Source organism: Mercenaria mercenaria, chromosome 6 (assembly GCF_021730395.1).
Source record: "Mercenaria mercenaria strain notata chromosome 6, MADL_Memer_1, whole genome shotgun sequence".
Lineage (NCBI taxonomy): Eukaryota > Metazoa > Mollusca > Bivalvia > Venerida > Veneridae > Mercenaria > Mercenaria mercenaria.
The window spans coordinates 3,609,949-3,624,535 of NC_069366.1; the positions used below are offsets into that span (position 1 = coordinate 3,609,949).

Here is a 14,587-nt window from a genome sequence, read left to right on the forward strand (position 1 = left end):
TATTGCAATACTATTGATATTGCCGAAAAACTATTGCGATACTATTCTATTGCAGGTTACTATTGCTATACTATTGCAATAGGTATCGGCCACCATGTTTTATACAGTAAAACTACCAACTGGCATTGTTACACAGTGTAAGACACGGCACTGTTCATAATTGCTGTTATTACCCATTGAGATACATGTTTATATAACTGAAATGGACAGAAATAAATCTAACATTAAATACTTTTAACATTTTTTCTATTTCTTGCCTTCCTTGGCTTTGAAACAATAAGTATTGAATCAGCCATTTTGTTGCGAATGTCAACATGTTTATTAACACAAAGCATCGAAAAAGAAGAAAATCAACGGATCGGACTAAAATGTACCAGCACTAAATGAAGGGTCAGTTTGCTATATAATACAAGTAGACCACATTCGTCACGTCCATAGTACATTTTCTCATTTAAGAGTAACAGGTTACAGAGCTCCAGATAAGCTTTTGGTGCAATTGGGTATTTACCCATCACTTTTTGTCTGAATTGGGTATTGGAAATTTGAATAGGGGTAAAGATAATATCATTACCCAGCCTTTTCAGAAGTAATTGGGTATTTGCTAAAACCAGTTGCGTACTTTACCGATCTCGCACTAACAATTGAGTATATTTCCTTACAATATTCATGGTGTATATCATTAAACAGGATTGACCGAGTACCTAAGTACTTTAATGGCGCCCTTCAATGTTTAATACAAAAATGTATTTAAAAGTGTTAGGAATATTCCATACTGTTGTTTTCAAACGGGCGTATAAAAAGGCCATCATCTTGCAAAAAGCAGGATAGAGTTATGCTTCTTGATATGCAGCGTCCGCTTATAATGGTGAAAAACTGTTGCAATAGCTTTGATAGTTTATGAGAAAAGCTGACTTAAACATAATAGTTATATCGAGGACCACTAGATGATGCTTAATACCAAATATCAAAGCCCTAGGCTCTGTTGTTTTGAACAAGAAGATTTTGAAAGTTTTTCCCTATATAAATCTATGTAAATTATAGAAATAAACAAAGGGCCATAACTCACTAAAAATGTCGAACCAGTCTGGTAGTTTCTGAGGAGATGCGATAACGAGAAATTGTTAACTGACGGAAGGATGGACGACGGACCACGGACGCAGAGTGATTTGAATAGCCCACCATGTGATGATGGTGGGCTAAAAATACACTGGAATACTAGCTTGACTATTGACTAGATTAATGACCCTTAGTATTTTTTACAAGCGTGGACTCGTCGGAAGACCCCATTTTATCTCTAGGGAAGCAATGGGTCACGTGCGCTTGTTTGAAGTTCGATTCGTGCACCTGTTTGATAAACTAGTAACGTTTACAAATAGTATGAAGGCTTGTTTTCAAAAAAAAAATAATAAATTTCGACTCGACATTTTCCATACTACTTATTTCCTTTTATATACGTGCAATTTCATACTGGGATATTTTAAACTATCACCATTTAAACAAGAAGTCGGGACTCGCCGAATTTACCCGACTCAAAGTAAAAACAATTGCGCCCATGACGTCATCCTTCTATACGGAATAATCTTGAGGTTTTCGAAGGTTTTGATTGGGGATCACGTGGTCGATCATACATGTTCAATTGCACCATTGGGTGGTTATTTTTGGAAATCGGAAAATCATGCATGGTGTCAATTGCTGTTACAAAAGGCTACACAGACAAAGTAAATTAAATTAAACAGAAGTAGGGATAATGTTGATAAAATACCGGTATTCCCTGATGGTACCGCGGTATCGTACCACGGTAACCAGTATACCGCTGATGTGAAAATTTATGTCAGTCGTTGTTTAAATACACGTGTAATGTATGCTAGTATGTGTATATGCAGCATAAATGTTGCCTGCTGCACAGTAAATGGGCCAATTTTTTCAAAAACATGTAACTACATTTTATTTATAGAGGAACATCTGTTTAAAGTTTAAAAATAACTGTATTCAATTTGTCTTATTAGTATTCAAATGCTGCAGTAAAAAATTCACATAATCAACCAAAACAAAAAAATTGAAAGCTATTTTATGGCTGAAAATTGGCCTTTTTTTCATATAATGCGTTAGCATTTGATTTTTACACTTTTCAAAAAATGCTAATACAGTAAAAAAAAATGCTTGATTCGAATACCTTTAAACAGATAATTTTATTACCTTTAAAATGATATTTGAATGTAATATCTAGGACAAATGGTACTCGCAAGTATGCTTACAGAATCAATGTGGCAGGGAACCAGATATTATAATTAGCCGTTTTTTTTCTTTGGTGGCGGACGGATTTCTTTTCCCAGGAATAGTGAATAACTCCAATAACTATCAAAGTCTCGTTCAGAAATTAAACACACTTAACGGATTAGCTTTGTTCGTTGGATCTCGAATTCTTGGGGTTCTTCAAGGGGTAATGCAAAATAACAACAATAAAAGAAATCACTACTGCGATATATATAAAATTTAATAAACAATATAACTTAATTTTAGAATCTAGAACGTCACCTAATTAGTGCCTTGTTGACCACTTAGCCGTTCCAGAATGTATACCAATTACAGGCTGGTGTTCCAGAACGTCTAACTGAGACATTCCGGAACGTCAACAAAATACTAGCAAAAAGTACTGGCTGGTTAGTTGTTTCAGAACGTCTAATTTAGACATTCCAGAACGTATAAGATGAAATGATGGCTTTACGGTTAGGGCACTTCTACCTTATTGCTGTACCGAATGACAGACTTTTGGTGCCAGAACATATATATTAGTGATTCCAGAACGTCTACCAAGTATCCACTGATGGTTTGCTGTTGTGGATACATGCTTCAGTGCTTAAGGCCTAAGGAGTTATCTACCTTAACAAGCGATAAGAATGGTACCTTATCGATAGTGACCTGTATTCAGGGGTGAGAATCTTTCTCTTTCCAGCTGATTTCCTCTTTTTTTGGACAAACAAATGAAATTTAAAGTTGTAAGATATGTGCAAAAATTGTGATTTTGTTAATAGGTATAGGAGGAATCCTCTTAAATTAAAAACATTCCTCATTTTGGTCAGCGAGCATTCACACCCCAGCCATTATTTTATTATCATAACTTATTAACCAAACTTGTACATCTTAAGAGTTATTGATTTGAAACCAATACATTCAGTTATAAAGGGGCCATAACTCTTCCAAAGTAAGTGGATAACAAAATTTAACTTGACCTGCATTTCACTATCATATACAAAAACAAAATGTACATGGGTGCAAGTATCGGTCAAATTCATACATCATTTCATGAGGTTTCGTCAGATAAGAGAACAATTCCTTGCACGCACAGGTGCACGGACAGGGTTAACACATGAAATGTCGGAGGCATAAAAAGTGTAAGTGTACAAAAATGTGAAGTTTTATATGCTTTATTTATATAAGTTTCAACACTCATGATTTCACAATAAAGACTGTCACATAAGTATAATGTGGAAAACAACCTGTTTTAGTGAAAAATTTAGCAGATACACCGTTGCTAATGTATTGATTTACCTATACACATATGCCTACAATAATTGAAATCGCAACCTCTTGTTTGTCACTGCTGTTCTTCTCATAATTGTTAAAGCCATTTCTAGTAACATTTCTGGGGAAAGAAATACGGAATCTTGTTTGAGCCATTGGTATGTCATTTTTGAAAGTCAACACACCACGCGATTCTTGAGTGTAGTGTCGCGAGCCTTTGATGATGTCGCATGGCAATTCGTTTGTTGACCTAAATGGATAATGTGATGTGACACACGACACAACACTCGACACAACATTGGTATTGTGTTGCATTGTTATTGTATGTCGGGCTGCTATGTCATGTCGTGCATTTTCCTTTAGCTGACACACAACCAGAAATATGATTCACATAAATGCAATGTTCCATTGAGTCAAAATAAGGTGAAAACACAATTGGACACAATAGCCTATATCTGAACATTATGTTGAACGTTGTTATCAGTTGTCGTATCAGACAACATATCAATGGCCATTGCGCCTTTTTACAGGATTCAGTACAGAAACAAAGTTTTTATTACTTTTTACTTGGTAATGAAATACCAGCACATAACAGTTACTGATCTTCTCACAGGATCGTTTAGCAGCTTCCTGATGGGTGAAATGCTTGAATATGTTTTCAGCTGAAACTGGCTTTTTGAATTTTTCAAAAAAAATTGCTATGTGTTATATTATCCCAGATTCAATGTTAAGTAGTTATTTTTTTTTTTACTGACATCAGCAATTATGTTTCCTAAGATACTTCCTAGCAGACTGCTAATTTTCTTTTAGTGAAAAATAAAACAAAACACTTTATGTTTTTTTCTTTTCCTTTCTTTTCACGATTATAAAAAAGTCACTAACAGTACATTCTTATTTTAGCTGCAAGAAAGTATTGGTCATGCAGTTGAAATTTGATATAAAATGGAAGGGATGTAGATGTAAACATTTCCTCATAATTAACTAAAGTTATCAATACTGGCTTGTCAATTGCAATCTGTTTTTAAAAATTGAAATTTTAATGTTCATTTGGAGCATCATGTCTTATTCTCATGTTCTATTCTCTTAGTATGACAATGACCTACTCACTACAAAAGTGGTCATGTAATAACAACTTGCTTCTTTTCTACAAAGTTAATACTGTAGTGGATTCAGTTAAAAATAAGGTTCTAGTGAAAGAATGTTGGCCAAAACAATCTGATGTCCATCTGAAGTGCTTTTAATCTACTTGTATCTGGACTGGTGCAACTGCGCAAGTTCACGTGTAGGCAGCGGTTCCACAGGAGCCGACGTCCTACAAATGACACGTGCATCTGACGGGTCTAATGTTACACGTCGATACATCCCCATCTTGTCGTTGAGACGTTTCCATAAAGCTTTAATATGTATGTCTTGGACATAGTCAAAGTTTTTCTGTTCACGACAGGGATAAACCGTTCATCGCCCAGACTTCTTGTTGTACGTCCTGTGGTATCTAATAAAATGATAAACATGAATCTTTAGCAGTACATCCAATAAAACTTTCAAAGCACTACCTAATATTATAAAATTCTAAGAAATAACAAGTAAACAAGTATCAAAATGCACTGGATAAAGATTACCAGACTGAATGTTATAAAGGTCAAAATAGTCTAAATGCTATTGGGTAAGAAATTTCCAAATAAAGTAGACACAACTTTTGATGTGTAAATGTCATGAAAACTATGTTCTTCAAATGCAATTATTTCAAAGTGCAAACTTTAGTACCATTGACCTTGATCTTATTACAAGTAAGAGTCACAACTGTAAAGATACTGGTCCAAACAGGCTGGTTATCAAACTTGACCTAGATTTCATAGGATTTTCATTTCTGCAATATAACAATAGCTGACATCAAATAAGAGATTATCAAGCTTTTTGAACAGAAACTGTCTATTTTGACCAATTCAAGGGTTATATCTCTGCACAAGTTGTCAGAACTACCTGGTTTTCAAACTTGACCTAGAATATATAGAGATACATTCTTGATAAGTTTGGTTCAGATTTGTGAAAAATGCTCAAGCTATTTGTGGACACATCTGTCCTCCCAGCCATATGCCCGAAAAGAGTGCAAACAACACACCCTATTCTTCCAAAATGTGTGTAAAATACTTAAAAAAAGTAATTTACTTGAGAGTCCTTTCCAGTATGCAAATATAAGCAACCAATCTCCCTGAATGTTTATTATAACTTACCTTATTGTTCCATCTTTATTTTTCTGAACACCCCTGTTTGCGTTGTGGTTATGGTCAAGGGCTGCCAAGAGATTTCTGGCTCTATACACTGGAGGAGTGTAGGCAAACCTTTTAGCACAATACATGATAATACGCTGATGGAAACCTTTCAGCTCTGCCGTGCTTCTGGAAAAAAAAACACTTCATTTATAGCTCTGCTGTGAATATATGAATATATCTTCTCATTTTGCACCTCCGGCAATCACTGAATGTAATCAATGTCACCCAGACTGAACTTGTATATAGCCTTTATATCTAAGCTTATTTTATAAAAATCCTTCAAGTCGTTAACAAGATACAGGGAGGAAGATAAAGCTATCTGGCCTTTGAACCCCGCCCCCCCCCCCCCCCCCCCCCCCCCCCCCCACACTCCCCATGTGTAACCGTGATATTTTGCTACCAGGCCCAACATCAATATAACCGCCTCAATAACTGAAACATTTCTGCCAAATAAAAGTTAGCTCCATACAGTGTCCAAGTTACATTTCCAACAAGATCTGACGTGACCTTTGACCCCAAGTGTTACCTTGACTTTGAAATAGAGACATTTTGCAATACTCTGCTTCATCAAGGTAAATACTTTTTCCCAATAAAAATAATGCTCAATACAGGTGAAAGTTTTTGCCTAGAGATCTTATATGACCTTTGACACCTAAGTGTGACCTTGACCGTTTCCATACAAATATTCATGTGTGCCTCCAATAAAGCCTATAAATACTTTTATCAGGTGGTATTGTTATAGTGAAATATATGTGCAGGAAGGCAATAAACACCTTTATAATGGTACAGTATAAAGTGGTAATATGGACAAATTACCGGAAATTAAGAAAATATCCCACTTTCTTCAGGAGTCTCTGATCAAGTACAATGTCGGTCAGGTCTTTCAGTACAGTGCTATGTTTTGAAGGGTCTAGCCATGGCTTATTCCTGTCAGTTTCATCCAGTGGTTCGTGGAGGCAGTGGTGTAGACCTCCTCCATGTGGTGTTATCCACCCGTGCTGATTGGTGATGTGGTGTAACACACTTCTCCATATCCCCTGTTGGACATAATGAATGTTTTTGCTTGACAACCTTACACACAAATCACTCTTCGAAGTACATTATATGCATGTATCACATAATTCCACTGTTTCCCTCGTTTAAATGTGAGATTACAACTTATATGCTTATATCATCAAATGGTGTAACTAACATGCACAGAACATATACCATATTGTATTTGATAAACAAAAATAACCTGTACTGGTAACTATATGAGCATAATGATCATGTATAAAATCTATTTTTTTATACTCCTTATATTATGATGTCTCACTGATAAACACCGATCTTCTACCAATATTTTCATTTGGACCTGGATAGTCTGATGAAAGTGATAGTGTATTATCATTACTGAAAACGTTAGCATCTTTATTGGTTCAGAGAGTTAATTTCTTAAAAAGGAAAGTGAACTTACTACAAACTCTGAATATTTTTCTGCCTTCTGACATGAAAACCAGAAATGATTAATTATGTCCCGAGACCACTGAATCAGTATTGCATTCTGCTACTTCTGAGAATCCTGGAAAACAGGATTGTATCATGAGATAAGGTTATAAGAAAGATGGATAATCAGTACTAGAATAAGCAATGATTCTGATGAAAAGGTCAAGGTCACAGGGACCTGAATAATTATACACAATTCCAGTTTATGCATTAACAAACAGAATTCTGCACTGATGACCTATATTTACAGAGGTCTTAAAATTACCAAAAACAAGAACATTCCAGTGTAATTTGCATAAATACTTCTAATTATAGAGCAGTATCTTACACTTGGACCAGAGACATTGAGACTTTAAGTGATGCATTAGATATCACAGACATATACAAGACAAACCTTCACAATTTTCTTTCCCAGATTCTTTGCGACATGCCATATATCATATGAATGTTTCATATCTGGATACTGTGTTTCTGAAACAATAGGAAAGTAACAGTTTTGTATACATATAAGAACACTGGTAACTAAAAAGACGCTTACCTGAACTAAAAATCAGTCTAAAAACAGTCATTTTGGCAGGATGACATATATCCATTTTTAGGGCCTTAGTGGACTAGTTGTTTACAGAGTCAAGTACTTTGCCTATCTATGAATTGACTAGCTATATAGGTTTCAAATTCTTTCATTAGAAGAAGCATGTGATAATGCTTGTAATAACCTATGTTACTGCCTATGAATAATGTTCAAATCTATATCTATCGGTACTGTTTCTCCACCTAATCTGCTGTTGGACAGAACTTATCTTGGGACAAAAACCAAACAAAACTTTATTTGCATGAAGAAAAGGAAATAATGTCTCTCATTCAGGAATAAGAAAAAATACATACACATTACAGTTTAACACAAACTTACGCATCACCGAGGAGATTCCAGTGTGAGCATCTGTGACAACCTCCTTCACTGCCAAACCATTATCTTTCACTTCTTAAAGGCCTGTATAAAACCTCTCTTTTCCATATTTACCGACTTTCTTTCTGTCTGCCTTTTATCAATGGTCTGTAAGGTAACTATCTTTTTAGTGTTGTATTCCATTAAAGTGTAGGAACAGTATTGAGCTGAATGGCCAGGGCTGTCATTCCTTCCATCACCTAATAAAAAGATAACAAACAAACATTACAATAAGTTTAGGACTTACATCTCTCAAATCACCTGATATGAGATAAAAAGTTAGGAAACTGTCACATAAATTACATCAAAGCTTTATCGATATGAAGGTTTCTAAAATGTATGTTTTTATTTCAGATATTTCTAATATTTGTTTTAAACAAAATACACAAAATGCTTAGGTAGATATGCATGTAAAATTAACGAAAGTCAAGATGAACATCATTTGAAAATGCAGAATAGAACTTGGATCTACCATACAGATACATAAATGACAAATCATTCAACCAATGAAAGGAATCACATGTATCTATGGTACATCAGGCAACTTTACTTATTTCCATCCTGAAATTTGCAGCTCTCTGAAGCACACGACCCTATCTTTTTATCAGCAGATTTATTTTATTATAAATCATCATTTTTGAAAGATCACAGTAATCCATTTCTATATTTATCAACATAATTTCCAAAACATACCCATCAACACAACCTCTCTAACTCGAAGTTCTGCGATGACTTCTGCCTGATTTTCATTCCATGCATCCTCAACAGTTGGCAAAATATATGTTCTCTGTATGCTGTGAAAACAACCAGGCGATGGAAACTTTAGGTTCAGTTGATTGGTCCACAACAGGAACTTACTGAAGTTGTTTCCTGATGTCAAACTAGTGGAACAAATCAGAAAATCACCACTGCGTATCTTCCTATTCAACAGAGGCTGTGAACACCACTGATGTACCAGATGTTTCTGACTGCAGATCTATACACAACAAAATAAGAAATGATAGCTAATTTGATTTTCTTTGTCACTGCAAAGTTTCAATTATCAGATCAACAAAAACTATACTGATTTTCATTCTGTAAATGTACATAGTCAGACTAAGTCAGTCTCTAATTTGCCACATGAGCCATTTGCTGCAATTAATGAAAGTGACTATAAGATTCATTCACCGGTTGTAGGTGCAGATGGGAATTTCCGGCCTCGAGGGTAACTGTTTAGGCAGTTACGAGACTCCAGCCAAGTAACCGCGTAAACAGTTACCCGAGAGCCGGGTATTCCCATCTGCACCTACAACCGGCGACAGAATCTTTTTCTTGCATACCATATTAAAGATATGAAAATAGAAATAAAATCAATCAAACGGCTTTCTTTTTATAACTTTTTCTTCTAGCAGCATATTTAAACAAAGCGCGGGTAACCAACATCCATAAACAGGAAAGACGTCATGACGTTTCAAAGACAAATAGCAATATTTAGTTCCTGTTTTTTATCAGTTGCAGCGTAATGTTATGATTTTTTGATAAAATAATGTTTTTTGAATCGAGAAATATACTATAAATAAACAAGAGGAACTGTAAAGTATCGGATTTTTATTCCGTTTTTATGAAATAAATGTAAATTGCTACATATATGTAGTTCATAATACGTCATTTACAGCACGAAAGTCATCTTACACCCCAGGGTGTAAGATGGATTATTCCAGCACTGATAAAAATATCGGAGATCCCTGTCTGGTATGCAAGAATAAACTTCTCATGTGGCTCTAAACTAGCAAATTTTCTTATATGCAAAATATTACTTTTCTGCTAAGACTGGCTCAGAAAACTTTAAGGCAGAATGACCCTTGTAACTGTATATCTAAAATGGTTTTCAACAGGAAGGATTTATAGTTATGGCTTCCTATTTTATATCTGTTAACACAGTTTCAATATCTGACAACTAATAAACTAGTCATTCATACTGTAACAGAAGTACTGACTTGTTTACAGAAACAACTTCCCAAGAAGTATCATCTGAAGTGGGGATCAAATGCCTTGTGACATGTTGTCTTTTGCTCAAAGCCTTGAAGTTTCAATTTGTAAAGGATCTCTGAAATTGTTTTGTTCTCAAATTCTTAGTTACCTAGCCTAGTCAACTTGACGTTGATCCTTCAGATTATACAGTCACATAATAATAGAAATCAAGAAAAAGATAAAATCATACCTATTTAATGTAAATGGCAGAACCAATAAAACTATGTTCCATTTCAACTGGTTCTTTGCACTGACGACAAGGAAAATTTCCATATGATGCAAGGGCCAGGAGTTGTAGTAAGAAAACCAAACACTTGATTGACTTTGTGGCTACTTCACAGCCTTCTTCTGTTGTGATGGTCACTAACCCTTCCTCTATCTCAGATACGTCTGTGTCTTCATCATCACTGCCCTCAACATCAGACTCCATGTTAAATTCCACTTCCTCAAATGCAACATCTTCTGCTTGTTGAACAACATCTTCTGACCTGCAGATAAAAGAAGAAAACGGACTGTTGGTAAATCTTTGGTTGGTTATTGAACCAATTATGCCTCCATAATTTTTGACAAATAGTCTGCCTGACAGCCAATTTAGCCCAACATATACTTTGTATCGGGGTGGGGGGGGGGGGGTATTCACACCTTACCTCACAGAAGCTTGGCCTCATGCTTTGTGGATCTGTTATCATATGTATTACTAGAATAAAACAATTATTTATTTACAAGACAACCATAATACAGAAGCTAGCTTGAAAATGATTCTTTTCTACAGTTGGTGTTTGAATTTTTTCTGTATCTACTGTAATAGACAGTGAAATTACAATACTCAAAAATGGGGAGGGGAATCCATGTGACCTCGACCTGTGAGAACCGATCTCAAAAATCCACATGAATCTTCTTCTAGTGTCACTTTGTCATTTTGTAAAAAAATTGGCAATAAGAATGGGTATGTTTACTACTATATAAAATAAAGGTACAGGAGAATCTGCAAAACGCTGGAGCAGATCAAAGGGGTAGAAGATAGCCAGACAGACAGAAACAGTGTTGGAGGGTGGAAGGACAAACCAATAGCAAGATACAAAATAGTAATAAATGTAACCTACAACACAGCTGTAAAGCAGAAGCTTGACTCATAATCTTCATCATTTGCATTGTCCTCATCCTCACCACTATCTACATCATCGAACAGTTCAATGGACAAGCTAAAGGGAAAAAGATGTTATTTTCAATTACACTAGTTATATATATAAATATCCACTGTACTTATTTAAAAGGGTCAAGGAAAGAATCTGTGAACTGTTTCCTGCTCACTTTTCTGCACGTTGCTGTGACCAAGGGAACTGGTGATGGTCTAAAATAAGTACATGTAACAATGGAAGTAAATAAAATCTGAAAAGTGGATCTTTCGTAAGCACCGAGAACACTTGTCAAATCTTTTGAAATATAAGATGCATTTAGTCAATCCAAATTCTTTGCAGTGCTCTTACTGAAGCAGAAAAAGAGCATTACCAAACAATTAAAAAACATGTGAATGTCAAGTACATTATTCCCTTCTTTTACTAATAATGACTTTCAATTTTTTTTCTTGAATGAAACCTATATTTTATTTGCAACATGTAATTCTCTCCAAGACTGGAACTTACAGCATGATTTGTTAATTGTATGTAGTTTTTTTCATCTTAAAATAAGCAATTGACCTACAATTTAAAACTGTATTTAATTATGCCTTTTCTTTTTACCTTTTCTTCTTATCTTCACCACCTGAAGTGCTAACTTCTTCAATACCAGACATTTGTTGTTCTCTGAAAATAAAAAAGAACAATGCAATATACTTTTATAACAAACTGAAAGTAGATGCAATTTTCACTAGTAATTCTATTATATTCATAAATTATCATAAAATATAAGACGATACAAATTACAAATAACTTTTATTGTTATTTCATTTTAATTCTAAGCTTACTTTAGCATTTCCAGTTAATACTAAATTTCTACCTTGCAAACTAGAATTTTACAAATAAATCAGCGACCATTTCCTACAAACAATTAATAAAAGCCAAACAAAGATAGAACTTACAAAGTAATTTCTTTTATTTCACGTAATAATATCATATTGAAACAAGAGCTGTCTCCATAGGATGACACATGCCCCCGATGGCACTTTGAATGAATAGTTATGGCCGATGTTATAGTTTAGGACCTTTGACCTACGGAGCTGCGTCTGCATAGTTATTTTAAAATCCATGCATGAATGACAAAGATACGGACCGGACACGCCCATCAATGCACTATCATGAAAAATGACCTTTAACGTCTAAGTGTGACCTTGACCTTTGAGCTACGGACCTGGGTCTTGCGTGCGACACGTCGTCTTACTATGGTACACATTCATGCCAAGTTATTTGAAAATCCATCCATGGATGACAAAGATATGGACCGGACACGCCCATCAATGCACTATCTTTTAACGTCTAAGTGTGACCTTGACCTTTGAGCTACGGACCTGGGTCTTGCACGCTACACGTCGTCTTACTGTGGTACAAATTCATGCCAAGTTATTTGAAAATCCATCCATCGATGACAAAGATATGGACCGGACACGCCCATCAATGCACTATCCTTTAATGTCTAAGTGTGACCTTGACCTTTGAGCTACGGACCTGGGTCTTGCGCGCGACACGTCGTCTTACTGTGGTACACATTCATGCCAAGTTATTTGAAAATCCATCCATCGATGACAAAGATATGGACCGGACACGAAAATTGCGGACAGACTGACAGACCGACAGACTGACAGACCGACAGACGGACAGACGGTTCAAAAACTATATGCCTCCCTTCGGGGGCATAAAAATTATAAACCTTAGAACATTACACACACCTTTCTGAATCCAAATCAGATATTTCAGAAACTGACGGGGTTCTCTCTGCAATAACTGGCAATTTCGCTGTTATCGGTGTTGAAAACTTTGAGGTCCCAGCAACAGGTTCACTGGAGGTCCCAGCAACAGGTTCAGTAAGTGGCAGGTGTTTGCTTGGTGTGTAACTGAAAAAAGGGTCAGTTATAAATTCAAGTAATAAAACAAAAGCAACATATTTATGTTAATTCCTATCGATGCTCTCTATCACACAGGGTTGTTGCCCCGATAAAGTACACTGCTCTTCTGTTCTATATTGATTATATAGTTTTTTAGCAAATTATTTTTCAAACTGCATCAAGCAAACCCTGACTTTTACAAATAAAGAGCATTCAAAAGTATCCGAAAAACGGTCTATTTGTGTACGATTATTTCTTGGGCGAAACACTTCTGTGAATATTTCATGGACGAATCACTCATGTTATAGATTTTTCTCCTTAATATACATAACCAATAACTAATTATGTTTTCACTGATATATTTCATGGTAATCTATTCTACTTACTGCACGCACTGGTCCAGTAGATGTTGGGCGACCGCACGATCTGTTGATAATCCCTTCTCCTTTTTAAATGCACACCACCGCTCATGCTGGTTGCCTAAAACTACTCTGGTTCTTTGTTCTTTCCTCGAGCGCTCTCTCTTCCTCCTTTTTTTTTCTCCGACGCAGTTAAAATCGCTTTTCTTGTCCTAGGTTTTTTGACGGTGGTTCTCATGCATCCGTCATATTTGTTTTGCTTTTGAATACCGAGTTATAGTCACGTGATCTCCGAAGTTTATTTCCGACCGTTGACGGAAACATGTAAACATGAAAGTAGGACAAAAAGACCCTCCAGGTCTCTCTAAGGAATAACGATTTTGACACGTCTTGTCTCTGCTGTTTTTGGATATCTAGGGTCGCAGCAGTCGGCAATCAAAACTTTTTTATTGTATATTTCAGAATACCAACTGTTTTTTTTTAAAACTTCTAGGCATGGTTTACCTTATATTTGCACCTTTAATGTCATAATGGTGCGTTGAAAAATAACAGACTAAGCTGAGCAAATACTTATTTTTTGTACATGTATGGTCCTGAAAGTAAATGTTTGTTTTAGATGTATAATATGTAACGCTTTTTAAATATGTTAGATACCATATTCATATTACTTACTATTACTTTTATTTGACAATAAAAAATGTATTATATACATAACTGACTTGTTCCGCATTTCACTTTAATAATAATTTAAACTTAATTCAAGTACATCGTTTAGTACACAGCTCGCCTGTAAATGCATCAGATAAAATTATAACGACCAAAGCTATTGGTTATCGATTCATCCCACCCCCACCCCCACACCCGTGTTACTACAACAACAACACTTAGTACGGAAATCGACGAATTGGATTATTTGTTCTATTGACTTTTATGATAGGTAAAGCAGTCCCGCTTTATC

General features: G+C 35.5%; 1 pseudogene; it reads right to left on the reverse strand.

Annotated features, from left to right (window-relative positions):
• Positions 1-4,268: 4,268 nt before the first annotated feature.
• LOC123531320 (uncharacterized) lies at positions 4,269-10,034 on the reverse strand (annotated as a pseudogene).
• Between the last annotated feature and the right edge of the window lie 4,553 nt (positions 10,035-14,587).